The sequence below is a fragment of the Eleutherodactylus coqui genome, chromosome 4, assembly GCF_035609145.1.
Source record: "Eleutherodactylus coqui strain aEleCoq1 chromosome 4, aEleCoq1.hap1, whole genome shotgun sequence".
NCBI lineage: Eukaryota > Metazoa > Chordata > Amphibia > Anura > Eleutherodactylidae > Eleutherodactylus > Eleutherodactylus coqui.
The window spans coordinates 114944315-114964185 of record NC_089840.1 but is presented as its reverse complement, the minus strand read 5'-3'; the positions used below and the strand labels follow the sequence as shown (position 1 = coordinate 114964185).

The window sequence follows — 19871 nt, the reverse complement described above, 5'->3', positions numbered from 1 at the left end:
CAGTCCCTGGGGTTTCTGAGGCACAGGGGGCATAGAACAGGTTGTATAGGAAGCAGGCACTAGGAATGACAGGATGACCCCTAACGTTAAACCTCCCCAGACTTCGAATCCAAGGTGGGATTATGAAGATGAAGCCAGGGCAGACCCAACAATAGGGAGCTGGTGGACCTCGGAAGGACCAGCAAGGAAATCCTTTCTGAGTGGAGAAAGTCCAATTTCAGACCCAGAGGCTCTGAAACAAACTGAATGCTCTCAAAAATGGAACTCCCATCAACAGATGCCACCACGAAAGGTCTCCCAAGATGTTGAATAGGGATTTGGAAGCGATCCACAACAGCCATATGTAAGAAGTTCCCTGCCAAACCAGGGTCCAGGAAGGCCGGCACAGTGAACTGAAATGGGAGTGGCAACAGGATAAACAGTTTTGTGTAGGTAGGGAAAATGATAAAGGTGTGCTCAAAACATGGAAAAGTCATAATTAAAACACTAGTACAAGGAGAAGAGTTGTATTTATTTATCCATTTTTTAAAATTAAGCCATGTTTCATCTATCAAAATCAATTATATTGTAAGGTCAAAAAATTGTTTTCTTGTAAAAAGCAACTCACCCTGTAAAACATGTCACACTGGGTTTACTTTCTCTATTTACTGTATTAATGTCAGTGTTAAATCTTAATACACTTAAATGTTTGCAAATATTGCTTTCTTTGTCATGTGGCAGTTCAAATGACATTTATCATAAGTTTGTTAATATATCACAAGTTACTAGAAGCCAGCTAATATAATATAGATAATCTTGGATGGTTTATTTTTACCTTGAGATTCCATTATCAGGTTATTATTGCTAAATTTACTTTATAAGGATTTCACATGTCGCAAAAGGTTTGCAATTACTACTGTAATTATATAAAATCAGAATGCGCCTCAAGCAATTTTACAAAAATAAAAGTGGAAGGTAAATATGCAACTCACCTGGTGCTTTAAGGGTTAACCTGTCTTTCTGGGGAAAACCCTCCAGCACCTGTTGTCCATGTGGGCTTTAAGAAGTTTCTTTTCCGCCCACTGTCTCCTCGGTGAAGGAGAGGTGTCCAGGGTAACACAGGCTTTTGCTCTCAGGCAAAGCCAGTTCAGGAATATCACTATGTACTATTTGAAACATACCCACGCCATTATGAACTATAAACTTCTATTAATAAAATCTTTTATTTCACTACTAGAGATGAGCGAGCACCAAAATGCTCGGGTGCTCGTTACTCGAGACGAACTTTTCGCGATGCTCGAGGGTTCGTTTCGAATAACGAACCCCATTGAAGTCAATGGGCGACCCGAACATTTTTGTATATCGCCGATGCTCGCTAAGGTTTTCGTTTGTGAAAATCTGGGCAATTTAAGAAAGTGATGGGAACGACACAGCAACAGATAGGGCAGGCGAGGGGCTACATGTTGGGCTGCATCTCAAGTTCCCAGGTCCCACTATTAAGCCATAATAGCTGCAAGAGTGGGCCTCCCCCCTCCCAACAACTTTTACTTCTGAAAAGCCCTCATTAGCAATGCATACCTTAGCTAAGCACCACACTACCTCCAACAAAGCACAATCACTGCCTGCATGACACTCCGCTGCCACTTCTCCTGGGTAACATGCTGCCCAACCCCCCCCCCCCCACGACCCAGTGTCCACAGCGCACACCAAACTGTCCCTGCCCAGCCTTCAGCTGCCCTCATGCCACGCCACCCTCATGTCTATTTATAAGTGCGTCTGCCATGAGGAGGAACCGCAGGCACACACTGCAGAGGGTTGGCACGGCTAGGCAGCGACCCTCTTTAAAAGGGGCGGGGTGATAGTCCACAATGCTGTACAGAAGCAATGAGTAATCCAATCCTGTGCCACCTCCATCTGGAGCTGCACACGTGGGCATAGCAATGGGGAACCTATGTGCCACACACTATTCATTCTGTCAAGGTGTCTGCATGCCCCAGTCAGACCGCGGTTTTTTATAAATAGTCACAGGCAGGTACAACTCCACAATGGGAATTCCATGTGCACCCACAGCATGGGTGGCTCCCTGGAACCCACGGGCGGTACATAAATATATCCCATTGCATCGCCCAACACAGCTGAGGTAATGTCGTGCTTAATGCAGGTGGGCTTCGGCCCACACTGCATGCCCCAGTCAGACTGGGGTTCTTTAGAAGTGGACACATGCAGTTACAACTCCGTGTGGACCCACGGCATGGGTGGCTCCCTGGAACCCACCGGCGGTACATAAATATATCCCATTGCATTGCCCAACACAGCTGAGGTAATGTCGTGCTTAATGCAGGTGGGCTTCGGCCCACACTGCATGCGCCAGTCAGACTGGGGTTCTTTAGAAGTGGACACATGCAGTATCAACTCCCTGTGGACCGACAGCATGGGTGGGTGCCAGGAAGCCACCGGCGGTACATAAATATATCCCATTGCATTGCCCAACACAGCTGAGGTAATGTCGTGCTTAATGCAGGTGGGCTTCGGCCCACACTGCATGCCCCAGTCACACTGGGGTTCTTTAGAAGTGGACACATGCAGTTACAACTTCGTGTGGACCCACGGCATGGGTGGCTCCCTGGAACCCACCGGCGGTACATAAATATATCCCATTGCATTGCCCAAAACAGCTGAGGTAATGTCGTTCTTAATGCAGGTGGGCTTCGGCCCACACTGCATGCGCCAGTCAGACTGGGGTTCTTTAGAAGTGGACACATGCAGTTACAACTCACTGTGGACCCACAGCATGGGTGGGTGCCAGGAAGCCACCGGCGGTACATAAATATATCCCATTGCATTGCCCAACACAGCTGAGGTAATGTCATGCTTAATGCAGGTGGGCTTCGGCCCACACTGCATGCCCCAGTCAGATTGGGATTCTTTAGAAGTGGACACATGCAGTTACACCCACAGCATGGGTGGCTCCCTGGAACCCACCGGCGGTACATAAATACATCCCATTGCAGTGCCCAACACAGCTGATGTAACGTCAGCTGTAATGCAGGTGGGCTAAAAATTAATTTGATTACACTGTAGGCGAGGGCCCACAAAAATTGGTGTACCAACAGTACTAATGTACCTGAGAAAAATTGCCCATGCCCAACCAAGAGGGCAGGTGAAACCCATTAATCGCTTTGGTTAATGTGGCTTAATTGGTAACTAGGCCTGGAGGCAGCCCAGTTAAAATAAAAATTGGTTCAGGTGAAAGTTTCAACGCTTTAATGAGCATTGAAACATCTAAAAATTGTTTAGAAAAATTATATGAGTGAGCCTTGTGGGCCTAAGAGAAATTGCCCGTTCGGCGTGATTATGTGAGGTTTCAGGAGGAGGAGCAGGAGGAGGAGGAGGAATATTATACACAGATTGATGAAGCAAAAAGGTCCCCGTTTTTGATGGGGATAGAGAACGATGCTTCCATCCATGGGTGCAGCCTACGTATTGCTTAGGTATCGCTGCTGTCCGCTGGTGGAGAAGAGAAGTCTGGGGAAATCCAGGCTTTGTTCATCTTGATGAGTGTAAGCCTGTCGGCACTGTCGGTTGACAGGCAGGTACGCTTATCTGTGATGATTCCCCCAGCTGCACTAAACACCCTCTCTGGCAAGACGCTAGCCGCAGGACAAGCAAGCACCTCCAGGGCATACAGCGCGGGTTCAGGCCACGTGTCCAGCTTCGACACCCAGTAGTTGTAGGGGGCAGAGGTGTCACGGAGGACGGTCGTGTGATCGGCTACGTACTCCCTCACCATCCTTTTACAGTGCTCCCGCCGACTAAGCCTTGACTGGGGAGCGGTGACACAGTATTGCTGGGGAAATGTGCAGCAAAGACTAGGCAGCATCAGATGGATCTTCAAAACAATTTTCCAATCTTTATTCCTCCAACAAAGGTAAAACCTGCGACGTTTCGGTCACAATTGTGACCTTTCTCAAGCATGCTTGCTTGGAAAATTGTTTTGAAGATCCATCTGATGCTGCCTAGTCTTTGCTGCACATTTTCACTGATTAGTTGGTCGTGATCCTGACTAAGCTGGGCTGCTGCATCCACCTGCTCCTCACTTGCACTGTTTGCAGTGGAATGACCGGGACTGGTCTGGAGTGAATCCACGTGAGTGCTGCTGTTGCCTTTATTATTCATTTACAGTATTGCTGGGGAGCCATAAAACTGTCAAGGGCCTTAGAGAGTGTTGCCCTGCCTGTGCTGTACATGCTGCCTGATCTCCGCGTCTCCACTGCTACCTGGCCCTCGTAACTGCGCCTTCGGCCACTAGCGCTGTCGGATGGGAATTTTACCATCAAATTGTCCGCCAGGGTCCTGTGGTATAGCATCACTCTCGAACCCCTTTCCTCTTCGGGTATGAGAGTGGAAAGGTTCTCCTTATACCGTGGGTCAAGCAGTGTGTACACCCAGTAATCCGTAGTGGCCAGAATGCGTGTAACGCGAGGGTCACGAGAAAGGCATCCTAACATGAAGTCAGCCATGTGTGCCAGGGTACCTGTACGCAACACATGTCTGTCCTCACTAGGAAGATCACTTTCAGGATCCTCCTCCTCCTCCTCAGGCCATACACGCTGAAAGGATGACAGGCAAGCAGCATGTGTACCCTCAGCAGTGGGCCATCTTCCTCCTCCTCCTCACCGCGCTGAGATATAGACAGGAGGGTGCTCTGACTATCCAGCGACATACTGTCTTCCCCCGGCTCTGTTTCCGAGCGCAAAGCGGATGCCTTTATGCTTTGCAGGGAACTTCTCAAGAGGCATAGCAGAGGAATGGTGACGCTAATGATTGCAGCATCGCCGCTCACCACCTGGGTAGACTCCTCAAACTTTCCAAGGACCTGGCAGATGTCTGCCAACCAGGCCCACTCTTCTGAAAAGAATTGAGGAGGCTGACTCCCACTGCGCCGCCCATGTTGGAGTTGGTATTCCACTATAGCTCTACGCTGCTCATAGAGCATGGCCAACATGTGGAGCGTAGAGCTCCACCGTGTGGGCACGTCGCACAGCAGTCGGTGCACTGGCAGATTAAACCGATGATGCAGGGTGCGCAGGGTGGCAGCGTCCGTGTGGGACTTGCGGAAATGTGCGCAGAGCCGACGCACCTTTCCGAGCAGGTCTGACAAGCGTGGGTAGCTTTTCAGAAAGCGCTGAACCACCAAATTAAAGATTTGGGCCAGGCATGGCACGTGCGTGAGGCTGCCGAGCTGCAGAGCCGCCACCAGGTTACGGCCGTTGTCACACACGACCATGCCCGGTTGGAGGCTGAGCGGCGCAAGCCAGCGGTCGGTCTGCTCTGTCAGACCCTGCAGCAGTTCGTGGGCCGTGTGCCTCTTATCTCCTAAGCTGAGTAGTTTCAGCACGGCCTGCTGACGCTTGCCCACCGCTGTGCTGCCACGCCGCGCGACACCGACTGCTGGCGACGTGCTGCTGCTGCTGACACATCTTGATTGCGAGACAGAGGTTGCGTTGGAGGAGGAGGAGGAGGGTGCTTTAGTGGAGGAAGCATACACCGCCGCAGATACCAGCACCGAGCTGGGGCCCGCAATTCTGGGGGTGGGTAGGACGTGAGCTCTGACTCGGTCCCAGCCTCCACTAAATTCACCCAATGTACCGTCAGGGAGATATAGTGGCCCTGCCCGCCTGTGCTTGTCCACGTGTCCGTTGTTAAGGGGACCTTGGCAGTAACCGCGTTGGTGAGGGCGCGTACAATGTTGCGGGAGACGTGGTCATGCAGGGCTGGGACGGCACATTGGGAAAAGTAGTGGCGACTGGGAACTGAGTAGCGCGGGGCCGCCATCATACTTTTGAAGGACTCCGTTTCCACAACCCTATACGGCAGCATCTCCAGGCTGATAAATTCGGCTATTAACGCTTGAGCGTGCGGGTGCGTGGCGGCGTACTTGCGCTTGCACTCAAACACTTGCGCTAGCGACGGCTGGACGGTGTGCTGAGAGACATTGGTGGATAGGGCCGAGGACAGCGGAGGTGAGGGTGTGGGTGCAGGCCAGGAGACGGTAGTGCCTCTGTCCTCAGAGCGGGGTTGGATCTCAGTGGCAGGTTGGGGCACAGGGGGAGAGGCAGCGGTGCAAACCGGAGGCGGTGAACGTCCTTCGTCACACCTTGTGGGGTGCTTGGCCATCATATGTCTGCGCATGCTGGTGGTGGTGGCTCCCCGGCTGATCTTGGCGCGACAAAGGTTGCACACCACTGTTCGTCGGTCGTCTGCACTCTCAGTGAAAAACTGCCAGACCTTTGAGCACCTCGGCCTCTGCAGGGTGGCATGGCGCGAGGGGGTGCTTTGGGAAACAGTTGGTGGATTATTCGGTCTGGCCCTGCCTCTACCCCTGGACACCGCACTGCCTCTTGCAACCTGCCCTGCTGCTGCCCTTGCCTCCCCCTCTGAAGACCTGTCCTCAGTAGGCGTAGCAAACCAGGTGGGGTCAGTCACCTCATTGTCCTGCTGCTCTTCCTCCGAATCCTCTGTGCGCTCCTCCCTCGGATTTACTGCCCTTACCACTACCTCACTGATAGACAACTGTGTCTCAACGTCATCGTCCTCCTCACCCACTGAAAGGTCTTGAGACAGTTGGCGGAAGTCCCCAGCCTCATCCCCCGGACCCCGGGAACTTTCCAAAGGTTGGGCATCAGTCACGATAAACTCCTCTGGTGGGAAAGGAACCACTGCTGCCCAATCTGAGCAGGGGCCCGAGAACAGTTCCTGGGAGTCTGCCCGCTCCTCAGAATGTCTCATTGTAATGGAGTGAGGAGGCTGGGAGGAAGGAGGAGCAGCAGCCAGAGGATTCTGAGTTGCAGCAGTGGACGGCGCAGAACTGTTGGTGGACGATAGATTGCTGGAAGCACTTTCTGCCATCCACGACAGGACCTGCTCATACTGCTCATTTTCTAATAAAGGTCTACCGCGTGGACCCATTAATTGTGCGATGAATGTGGGGACGCCAGAAACGTGCCTCCCTCCTAATCCCGCAGCAGTCGGCTGCGATACACCTGGATCAGGAGCTCGGCCTGTGCCCACACCCTGACTTGGGCCTCCGCGTCCCCGGCCGCGTCCACGTCCTCTAGGCCTACCCCTACCCCTCAGCATGCTGTATTACCAGTAATGCAGAAACAGAACGCTGTAATTAAATGTGCCGCTTATTGGCCTGTGGTTGGAGGCTGACTTCGCTTACGGAACGCCGGGAAATAATTTTGCGCAAGCCTGCTGTAACACTTAGCTGGCTGCGTATGAATTTGGAGAACTACTACACCCAGCACAGACCCAGAACACTGAGGACACTCACAGGCAGCCCAAATAGATTTTTTTCCACAAATTTTTTTGCAAAGGCCCACTGCCTATATTCAATCAATATGTCTTCTCTCTTCTGTCCCTGCCTAAGCGCTTCTGGCCCTGGGGTATGTCACAGAACTGCAGAGTGTTGCACTGTGAACTGCAATACAGCGGTGATTTCAGAGCCCAGACAGAGCCAGGAAATAATTTTGCGCAAGCCTGCTGTAACACTTAGCTGGCTGCGTATGAATTTGGAGAACTACTACACCCAGCACAGACCCAGAACACTGAGGACACTCACAGGCAGCCCAAATAGATTTTTTTCCACAAATGTTTTTGCAAAGGCCCACTGCCTATATTCAATCAATAATTCAATATGTCTTCTGTCCCTGCCTAAGCGCTTCTGGCCCTAGGGTATGTCACAGAACTGCAGAGTGTTGCACTGTGAACTGCAATACAGCGGTGATTTCAGAGCCCAGACAGAGCCAGGAAATAATTTTGCGCAAGCTTGCTGTAACACTTAGCTGGCTGCGTATGAATTTGGAGAACTACTACACCCAGCACAGACCCAGAACACTGAGGACACTCACAGGCAGCCCAAATAGATTTTTTTCCACAAATTTTTTTGCGAAGACCCACTGCCTATATTCAATCAATATGTCTTCTCTCTTCTGTCCCTGCCTAAGCGCTTCTGTCCCTGGAGTATTACTGCAGGACGCAATGCTCTGCACGGCCAATATACCCAAAAAAAAAAAAATGTGCAACACTGCAAAAAGCAGCCCATCGGCCATGCAGAAGAAAGAAGATATATATATAGAGCCAGTAAAAAAGTAATTTGGTGCCTACATTTTTCAACCTGGGAGCCAAATACATCTACTTTAATAGGAAAAAAAAGTCAACTGCATTGTATATTGGCATTTTGTTAGGGTTGTTTGGCAAAAATGGTATAGTAGGTCGCTGAACTAAATCTTTGTCTCAGTGAGGAAAAGCCTCGCTACACCTCTGGCACAGAACACAGAAAAGTTGGCCATAACATGTTAAAATTATAACCAAAGGGATGTTTCGGTATTCAGTATGCTGTTTTCCAGAAATGGAGATTACTATCCACAAAATAAGACCCTTTCTTTAAAACCCTGACCTACTCTATAAGTTTTCCTCACAGGACTTTACTAAATCTCCCGTGAATGTCACTTGGTACTTATCTCTATTGTCACCAGATCAGGGCCTACGGAGATCGCTGCACTTCACAGCAGCAGCAGAAGAATAGAAATCAAATAAATACCAATATATTATTAATTGACAATGTAGGAACAATTAGCATAATGTTTTATTAATTGTACACTGTCTCCTAACAGGAAAAGAGAGGAAGAAGCGGAGGAAGACAATGTACAAGAAAGGGAGAATGGTGAAGAAAAGAGAGCTCTTGGGGATCTACTAGGAGGTGTTACTGGTCTTCTTGGAAATATTCTTCCAGGATAAAACCATTAATATAATACAATGCTTCATAACTGTAAAGAGCATAATTATTATTAGTTATGCCAATAATACATTAAAGCATGCTTAACTGAAATGCTGGTCTGTCTTTTTCTGCTCAGTACGCCATGCCTAATCCTGTTTGCAATACGTATTATTTAAGCATTCATTTCAATCATGGTCAATATGAGGGTCATGAAGAGCCACACATTTGGTGGAACTGCCCAAAGCTCTGTCGTTTCTGGGTTCAGGTCTACACCCTAATATTCTCCATCACAAACATATCCCTACACAAAACGCCCTGGGAAGCTCTCTTGGGCAGAAGCATGCCTGACACCCCCAGAAATATATACACAAAATGAGTATCTTAGTGCTTTCTATCAGTATGCTTGGCAATCGCTCGCTCCTGGAGGAAAACTTCAGTTAGCATCAACTTCGTGAAATCTAAAGTTTCTTTAGCTCAAGGTCAATGAGAAGTTGGCAGCTATCTTTATGGACCGTTAAACATTATATGAAAACACATGGGCATCTTGATATCAATATTCTCTTACCATGCACCTGAAGAATTCAACAGCTAGCTTCCTGACCCATCCGGTAGACCCTGGCCTACCTTCTAGTGCATCCTCCCCATCCTCAACAAATGTATAAGAAATATAACCTCGACATGGACAGCAGAGAGGCCCATTTCAACTTAGGCATGAGCATAGGAGAAGTATCATAGACTGCCTTCTCTCCCCCACCCCTCCCTTCCCCTATGTGTTTACCCTCCCCTCCCCACCCTCATGACCTCCATCTCCTTCTAATTTTTTTTCTTGCTTTTAGTCCTTTGTTGTTATTACTATCTTATTAGGGGTTACTGTAACAGAAGAAAGGAACTTGAACCTATGCTTCAAAACCAGTTATATAACTTAGTCTGAATAATTCTGTAACTACTTGATATCAAACATGACCGTAATGTTGTAAATTCAAATGATCTAAATTGTCTAAAATAATAAAAATCTTTGTTAACCAAAATTGTAGTAAAAAGCAATCCAAAAATCATATGTATCTCAAAATGGTAGCAGCAAAAACTACAAGTCTTCCTGCAAATAACAGAACCTCAAATTACTCTGTTGCCAGAAATATAAAAATGTTCTGGTTCTTAGATTGCAGTGATGCACATTAAATTGGTTTCCTTTAAAAACATGTTTTATTGTGCAAACATTTATATAAACTTTCCATCACAGTAATCGTGCTAATCCAAATAAGAAAGTTATATTATTTTTGCTGGATGGTGAACACCGTAAAAACAACCCCCCAAACAACGGCACAATGTCCTTATATGTTTTCCATCTCCCTCCAAAAACTGTAATAAACGTTCTACAACACATTATATGTACTCCAGAGTGGGGTCATTAAAAAATGCAACTTCTTCCAAAAAACAAGCCCTCATACAACTATGTCAATGAGTTATGGCTCTTGCAATGCAATGCTGAAAATCGCTTGGTCCTTACGGCACAAAATAAGCCGGTCACTAAGGGGTTATATATGAGTGCATTAAGCATAAGCATTATGCATACATAAACTTCCTCACCTTCCAACCAATACTAGCAGAAAATTAGATAATCACTGTCAATAGGAACACATCGTCTATATATATAAAGCTAAAAGCCCTCACTGACTCACTGACTCACTGACTGACTGACTGACTTGCCAAAAGTTCTCCAACTTCCCGATATCGTAGAAAAATGAATTTTGGCACGAACATAGATTATCTCCAAAATAGGAAAAGTAATTGGGTCCCAACTCGATTATTCAATTCTAGCGCAAAAGAATTGGCGTCGAAATTTTATGTACATAATCTAAATCTGTCACTTCCCAATGCCTTAGAAACTTAAAATTTGGCACGGGCATTCATTATGACATAAATAGGAAAAGCTAATGGGTCCCAACTCGATTATTCAATTCTATGCGCAAAAGAATTAGCGTCGAAATTTTATGTACGGAATGTAATTCTTTCACTTTCCGGTGTCATAGAAACGGGAAATTTGGCATGAGCATTGATTAAGTCATAAATAGGAAAAGCTAATGGGTCCCAATTCCATTATTCAATTCTATGCGCAAAAGAATTAGCGTCCAAATTTTACATACGGAATGTAATTTTTTCACTTTCCGGTGTCATAGAAACGTGAAATTTGGCACGAGCATTGATTATGTCATAAATAGGAAACGCAAATGGGTCCCAACTCGATTATTCAATTCTAGCGCAAAAGAATTGGCGTCAAAATTTTATGTGCGGAATGTAATTTTCTCACTTCCCAATGTCATAGAAACCGGAAATTTGGCACGACCATTGATTATGTCATAAATAGGAAAAGCTAATGGGTCCCAACTTGATTATTTATTTCTAAGCGCAAAAGAGTTAGTGTCCAAATTTTACGTATGTAATCTAATTCTCTCACTTCCTGATGTCATTTTATATAAAGGAAACGTCGCATGGTTGCCTCCCCGTGCTATTTCCTGGGTAACGCAGAGAACTATGCAAAATGGTGAACATATTTTTTTTCCTCAGTTTCTCTAAAGTAACCACGACTTCATAAGCTTTTCCGTGTGAACACCAGATAAAACCCAGTACCAAATTAACTCGGGCGAAGCCGGGTATATCAGCTAGTCTATATATATAAAGCTGAAAGCCCTCACTGACTCACTCACTCACTCACTCACTGACTGACTGACTCGCCAAAAGTTCTCCAACTTCCCGATGTCGTAGAAACATGAAATTTGGCGCAAGCATAGATTATCTCCAAAATAGGAAAAGAAATTGGGTCCCAACTTGATTATTCAATTCAAGCGCAAAAGAATTGGCGTCGAAATTTAACGTACATAATCCAAATCACTCACTTTCCAATGTCATAGAAACGTGAAATTTTGCAGGAGCATTGATTATGTCATAAAAAGGAAAAGCTAATGGGTCCCAACTCGATTATTCAACTCTATGCGCAAAAGAATTAGCGTCCAAATTTTACGTGCGGAATGTAATTTTCTCACTTTCCGGTGTCATAGAAACAGGAAATTTGGCACGAGCATTGATTATGTCATAAATAGTAAAAGCTAATGGGTCCCAACTCCATTATTCAATTCTATGCGCAAAAGAATTAGCGTCCAAATTTTACGTACGGAATCTAATTTTCTCACTTTCCGGTGTCATAGAAACGGAAAATTTGGCACGAGCATTGATTATGTCATAAATAGGAAAAGCTAATGGGTCCCAACTCGATTATTCAATTCTATGCGCAAAAGAATTAGCGTCCAAATTTTACGTGCGGAATGTAATTTTTTCACTTTCCGGTGTCATAGAAACAGGAAATTTGGCACGAGCATTGATTATGTCATAAATAGGAAAAGCTAATGGGTCCCAACTCGATTATTCAATTATATGCGCAAAAGAATTAGCGTCCAAATTTTACGTGCGGTATGTAATTTTCTCACTTTCCGGTGTCATAGAAACGGGAAATTTGGCACGAGCATTGATTATGTCATAAATAGGAAAAGCTAATGGGTCCCAACTACATTATTCAATTCTATGCGCAAAAGAATTAGCATCCAAATTTTACATACATAATCCAAATCTCTCACTTCCCAATGTCATAGAAACATGAAATTTGGCACAAGCATTGATTGTGTCATAAATATGAAAAGTTAATAGGTCCCAACTCGATTATTCAATTCTAAGCGCAAAAGAATTAGTGTCCAAATTTTATGTACGTAATCTAATTCTCTCACTTCCTGATGTCATTTTATATGAAGGAAACGTCGCATGGTTACCTCCACGTGGTGTTTCCTGGGTAACGCAGGGAACTATGCAAAATGGTGAACATATGTTTTTCCTCAGTTTCTCTAAAGTAACCACGACTTCATAAGATTTTCCGTGTGAACACCAGATAAACACCAGTACCAAATTAACTCGGGCGAAGCCGGGTATATCAGCTAGTATTGTATATAACACAGATCACATGTCTCTGAGGGATACTACTTAAAGGATGAACAAGAAAATAGTAGAGGATGTTAAGAGTAACCACAGTGAGAAAGGGATAGTGAAGAGTATTCAGTAAACACATGTAAACAGCCCTAAGTAAAAGTCAGGGAGTATATAATGGTTACAAAGTTCATATCTTAATCTTGAGGACTTCTCAAATCCATTGATCTGCATGTGCTGGTCCCTAGGGGTCCCTAACTTATTGGTTAGGAATCCTCTTAGTAAGTGGGAATTGTCCAAGGTGCAGAATCCCTTTAACAAGTGTCTGACTGCCCATGGACTATAGATGCCCAGGTGGCCCATGCCTTGTAAAGAAGGGAGATAAAATATCTGGTCCAGAAGTTCTTAACGTCTTGTATCTTCCTTGTGAGGTTTATCACATGCAGCCTAAATGGCACAACCATTGCATACGCCCGTGTTGGCTGACTGCACAATAAGTCGCTTCTCGCGATTTTACTCACTTCCGAAACACTGTAACGTACTCAGCCTCATGTCCACAGCCGTATTTGTAAAAAGTTTGGGTCTCCCTGCAGCATTATACCATTGTTTGTAAATAGCGGGTCTGCCGGCAGAGACCACACATGGCTGCGAGTGTACTGTGCATGTGCGCATATCTCATGCATGTGGTCATGTGCAGTGTGATTTTTTTAAAACTCCCAGCTCTGTTTCAGAGCAGAGATGTGTAGGAAAAAAACGCGTGTATGCAATGTATTGCATATAGACAGCGTTGCATACGCTGCCTATTCAATATCATAGGGCTCGTGCTGTGTGGTACACAGAGAAATAGAGCATGCTGCAATCTATTTCTCGTGCCTAGCTACACGCAGTGTCTATACGCACATGTGCATGGATTAATGAAAGTCCATTGACTTTTATTGACTCCATTCACTGCGTAACATGCTGCAGTGCATCGCATGAGTAATTTGCGGTGAAAAAACACCCATGGACATGAACCCTTATCCTGTTAACCCCCCACCCCTCCCCACACATACACTCCCTCCCATGCACACATGATACTTCTATACTTTAGAGTGAAATCACTAAGCAGAGAGAAAAATTGTACGAAGACAAAATTCACAGAAAAAGAAGCCAAATACGCACCAACTGGTAAACTGCAGGGATGGCACAATCAACATATACCCTAGTAGCATGCAGAAAGCTAGACTGCAACATGGAGCGCTAAATGTTCAAGTGCAGACTAATATGCAGCCCCTCAACTTAATCCAGATCTTTTTATGAATATGACCGTGGACATGAGGCCTAATTCAAAAAGAACGGTCTAAAAGTAAAGCGGAGTTATTCACATGTCACGGGTGGTTATAATGCAACACAGATTCAGGATATGATGCAGCAGAGCAATCAAAGTTTACAATATTTATGTATGCAGATAGTTTTTTCTTCAGTCCCTCTATATTGGAAAGTGCAGTAGATTATGCATTCGTATACAATGACAAGGCAAAAAGGTATTCTGGTATACTAACTCAACATGTGCCAAAAGGACACTCTTTGGCATACACTGGGGGCTTATGGATACATTGGAAGCTGTCCCAGAGCATACTTTTGAACATTAGGAAAAAAATGTAAGTGTTAATAGAGCTTTGGGCCACTCTCACACATGCGCTTTTTACCGTGATTCAACGGCGTTTGGAATGCTGCTGTAATCGAGGTACAAGGCCCCCATTGATTTTAATGGGGCCTCACAGAATCATAGAATGGTAGAGTTGGAAGGGACCTCCAGGGCCATCTGATCCAGCCCCCTGCTCAGTGTAGGATTCACTAAGTCATCGCCGACAGATGTCTGTCCAGCCTTTGCTTGAACACTTCCATTGAAGGAGAACTCACCAGCTTCCGTGGTAACCGCTTCCACTCATTGATCACCCTCACTGTCTAATATCTAATCTGTGTCTCCTCCCTTTTAGTTTCATCCTATTGCTTCTAGTCTTTCCTTGTGCAAATGAGAATAGGGCTGATCCCTCTGCACTGTGTCAACCCCTCAGATATTTGTAAGCAGCTATTAAGTCTCCTCTCAGCCTTCTTTTTGCAAGCTATACATTCCCATCCTTTAACCTTTCTTCATAGGACATGATTTACAGACCGCTCACTATCTTGGTAACTCTTCTCTGAATTTGCTCCAATTTGTCGATCTATTTTTTGAAGTTGGGTGCCCAGAACTGGACACAGTATTCCAGATGAGGTCTGACTAAGGGTGAAGTCACACGAACGTATATCGGCTCGGTTTTCACGCCGAGCCGATATACGTTGTCCTCGTGTGCAGGGGGGGGGGAGAGAATGGAAGAGCCAAGTGAAGGAACTGAGCTCCCGCCCCCTCTCTGCCTCCTCTCCGCCCCTCTGCACTATTTGCAATGGGGAAAGGTGGGACGGGGGCGGGGCTAATTTTCAGAACCTAGCCCCGCCCCCCACCCGCCTCTTCCTATTACAAATAGTGCAGAGGGGCGGAGAGGAGGCGGAGAGGGGGCCCGGAGCTCAGTTCCTGCTCCTGGCTCTTCCATCCTCCCCCCCCCTGCACACGAAGACAACGTATATCGGCTCAGCGAAAAAACCGAGCCGATATACGTTCGTGTGACTTCACCCTCAGGAAGAGTAGAGTGGGATAATAACCTCATGTGATCTAGACTCTATGATTCTCTTAATACATCACAGAATTATGTTTGCCTTTTTGGCTGCTGCATCACATTGTTGACTCATATTCAGTCTATAATCTATTAGTTTACCCAAGTCTTTTTCATATGTGCTGCTGCTTAGCTTAATTCCTCCTATTTTGTATGTGCTTTTTTCATTTTGCCCAGATGTAGGATTTTGCATTCCTCCTTGTTAAATACCATTCTGCTAGTCGCCACCCACTATTCAAGCTTTTCTAGATCTTTTTGAATACTCTCCCTTTCTTCCCTAGTGTTAGCTCTCCCTCTTAGCTTTGTGTCATCAGCAAATTTGATCAGCTTCCCATCAATTCCCTCCTCCAGATCATTTATAAAAATGTTGAACAACACTGGGCCTAGCACAGAGCCTTGTGGTACCTCACTTAATGCATTCTTCCGCTTGGATGTACAACCACTTAGGACCACTCTTTGATTACGATCACTCAGCCAGTTGTGAATAAACCTAACAGTTGCCTTGTCAATTCCATATTTGGTCATTTTTTTCAATAAGTATGGTATGAGATACTTTGTTAAATCCTTTACCAAAGTCAAGATATACTAGATCCACCTCATTTCCCTGATCAACCCAGTCAGTGATTCTGTCATAGAAGGAAATTAAATTTGTCTGGCATGGCTTCTGTCAGGACTAGGGTCCGGGATACTGGAGGTCCCTGAAAAAACCTGCAACCCCTGTTCCTACCTACTTGACCACCTGAGCTAAGCCGCAGGACGACAACTGGGTGATGGTCCCAAGACTCACTAAGGAAGGAGAACATGGGGACTAACAAACAGACAGACACTGGAACAAAACAACAGCAAGGTGGGTCTGACTTTCCGGGTCAGCAATGAGAGGGTACGTGGTACAAGAGGGTCAGGCAGGGCAACATCAGGTCCAAAAGCAGGGAGTCAAAATCAGGAGATAAGACACTAAGTACGCGGGTGTAGCAGGAAGACCAAACTAACACTGGCACTGGTATGCCGACACAAGCAGGTTTTAATCCTGGCAGAGCTCCCGCCCCAGCACATGATTGGGGCGGGGAGTCTGACAGGCGCCAGGTACAGCCAACAGTGCTGGGAAACCTGCCTCCAGCCCTGCAGGAGGCAGAGAAGGAGAGGCATGCCAGGTTGCCATAGTGCCGAGGACGCGGCGCGGGGTGGTCCCCGTTGCGTCCCTATCAACCCAGCAGCAAAGAGGAGCCTGGCTGCCAGCGGAGGTAACGAGGACTGGGGCTCCCCTGCACCGCACAGCAGCCACCTGAGTGACAGGACCGACGGCGAGGGCACGGAGGATCCACGAAGCACTGTTCCTGACAGTACCCCCCTGAACAAGAGTAGGTGGGGACGGGCTCTGAGCGAGCAGAACTGGGGTAACATATTTCTTCAGTAGCCCCCTGTGGAAGAAATCATGAATTTTCCATGACTACGGAAGAGATAATCTATATACGACAGGATTCCCCACATGGGAGACGGTGAACGGACCAACGATGTGGGGAGCCAGCTTTAAGAATTTTTTGAGACCAGTAACACCTGCTCCCCAACCACGAACGGTGTAGAGATGGTGTGTCTTTTATTAGTTTGACCAAGAAGTATACCCTGGGAACCCTGAAGGTTCTTATGAACCTGGGCCCAAACTGTGCGCAGTTTATCAATGGCAGAATCCGCAGACGGTGTGTCAGAAACAGAGGGAGCAGACAAAAAAAATTTGAGGATGGAAACCATAATTATAAAAGAATGGCGAGACCTGAGAAAACTAATTTACATGATTGTTAATGGCAAGCTTGGTGAGAGGTGGAAAGTTAACCCACAGATGTTGGTTGTCTGAAACGAACAGTCGCAGATACTGAATTAATTCTTGATTCATCCTCAGTTTGCCCATTTGGCTCGGGATGAAAAGCCAACAAAAAGGACAACCCAATATTCAATTTCCTGCAGAAGGCTCGGCAGAAGCAGACGACAAACTGTACACCTCTATCTGGGACCATGTCCTCAGGAACCCCATGCAACTGCACCACCTCCTTGATGAACATTAGAGATGAGCGAACACCAAAATGCTCGGGTGCTCGTTACTCGGCACGAAATTTTCGCAATGCTCGAGGGTTCGTTTCGAGTAACGAACGCCATTGAAGTCAATGGGCGACCGGAGCATTTTTGTATTTCGCCGATGCTCGCTAAGGTTTTCATGTGTGAAAATCTGGGCAATTCAAGAAAGTGATGGGAACGACACAGAAGCGGATAGGGCAGGCGAGGGGCTACATGTTGGGCTGCATCTCAAGTTCACAGGTCCCACTATTAAGCCACAATAGCGGCAAGAGTGGGCCCCCCCCCCCCCCCCGCACTGTCAGCGTAAAGATCGTTCTCCTCTGGCACAGCTGTAACAGCTGTAGCAGAGAAGAACGATGTTAGCCCATTGAATTCAATGGAACCAGCAATACAGCAGGTTCCACTGAATGCAATGGGCTGCCGTCGATCGCAGGATGAATGGTCGGGAAGGGGTTAAATATATACCCCCTTCCCTGCAATTCATCCAGAAATGTGATACACTAAAAATATATACCGGCGTATAAGGCGACGGGGTGTATAAGACAACCCCCCAACTGTCACCTTATACGCCGGCAATACAGTGGAGCAAAGAATAAAAAGCATTACTTACTTCTTCAGACGATCTGCGCCGCTCCTGCAGACTGTCACTCCCTCCTGGTCCACGGACTAAAGCTTTCTCTATGAAAGGCTTGAAATCCCCGCCTCCAGAATCACAGCCAATCACAGCAATTCAATGACATCACTGTCATTGGCTGTGATTGGCTGAAGGCACGTGTGTTTCTGGAGGCATGGATTTAAAGCCTTTCGTAGAGAAAGCAATGCTCTGCCGGGAACCAGGAGGGAGCAAGAGCCTGCAGGAGCACCGCAGAACACCAGGAAGGAGTGACAGTCTACAGGAGCGGCGCAGACGTCTGAAGAAGTGAGTAATGCTTTTTATTCTTTGCTCCACTGTATTGCCGGCGTATAAGGTGACAGTTGGGGGGTCGTCTTATACGCCCCGTCGCCTTATACGCCGGTATATATTTTTAGTGTATCACATTTCTGGATGAATTGCAGGGAAGGGGTTATATATTTAACCCCTTCCCGACCATTCATCCTGCGATCGCCGGCAGCCCATTGCATTCAGTGGAACCTGCTGTATTGCTGGTTCCATTGAATTCAATGGGCAAACATCGTTCTTCTCTGCTACAGCTGTTACAGCTGTGGCAGAAAAGAAGGATTTGTCTTCTATATGTTCTCAATGGGGTCGGCGCTGCTGCCGCCGGCCCCGCTGAGCGCATATAGAGACGATTTATGGCCTTTAGAAGGACCGTTGGGGTTCTTGAAGCCTACAATACACCTAACACTCTCCCTATAGCAGCTCCAACACGATACCACTTTCCCTGAACTAATGTCAGAATACATCCGTAGCGAGCCGCGGGAAGGGCAGATTTCAATACTCGGGTGACACCTTATCTCCCCAGCCACTCACAGCAGGGGGGTGGTATAGGGCTTAAACGTTGCAGGGGGAAGTTGTAATGCCTTCCCTGTCTTTCAATTGGCCAGAAAAGCGCGCTAACGTCTCACAGAGGAAAGTGAAAGTAACCCGAACACCGCGTGGTGCTCGTTAAGAGTAACGAGCATCCCGAACACCCTAATATTCGCACGAATATCAAGCTCGGACGAGTACGTTCGCTCATCTCTAATGAACATCTCAAATAATAGTTTGGAATTTGGTAACTGGGTCAGAGGAACGAAATGTGCCATCTTAGAGAACTGATCCACAATAACCCAAATGACCATATTCCCCTGAGATGGCGACAAATCAGCAATGAAGTCTATGGAGAGATGTGACCAGGGCCTGGACAGAATTGGCAAGGAAAGAAGAGGTCACTCAGGACGTCTCCTGACAGTCTTCCCCCTGGCGCACACCGGACAAGCGGTGACAAATGCCCGAATGGGCCTACTCATATGAGGCCACCAATAATTTCTGGAAAGTAATTCCTGAGTTCCCGGGGTGACCAGCAAGGACCGAGGCATGTGTCTCCTCTAACACCTTCAACCTTAATGATAAACGAACAAACAGTTTGCCTTCTGGAAGGGCTTCAGGGGAAGACTGCTGCACAGCGGTGAGAGGTCAGAGGAGATAGTGGCGAGAACCACCCCAGGGAAAATTATAGTCTCAGGCTTCGACTCAGGAGGTTCTGGAGTACCAAAACTCCTAGATAAGGCATCCACCTTAACGTTCTTCGACCCAGGTCGGTAGGTAACCAGAAAGTTAAAATGAGAAAAGAAAAGAGCCCAACGAGCTTGTTAAGTATTCAACATCTTAGCAAAGTCTAAATATATAAGGTTCTTATGGTTTGTGAGTACCATGATCTGATGGCATGCTCTCTCCAAAAAAA

At 46.6% G+C, this 19871-nt stretch overlaps 1 long non-coding RNA gene across 1 annotated transcript in view; it reads left to right on the top strand.

The window, feature by feature from the left end:
- The window catches only part of LOC136624707 (uncharacterized), a 36496-nt gene extending 27624 nt beyond the window's left edge, over nucleotides 1-8872 (top strand). The window contains exon 3 of the long non-coding RNA XR_010792394.1: nucleotides 8658-8872. This is a non-coding gene — a long non-coding RNA (uncharacterized lncRNA). The remainder of the gene's footprint in view (nucleotides 1-8657) is intronic.
- Nucleotides 8873-19871: the final 10999 nt, after the last annotated feature.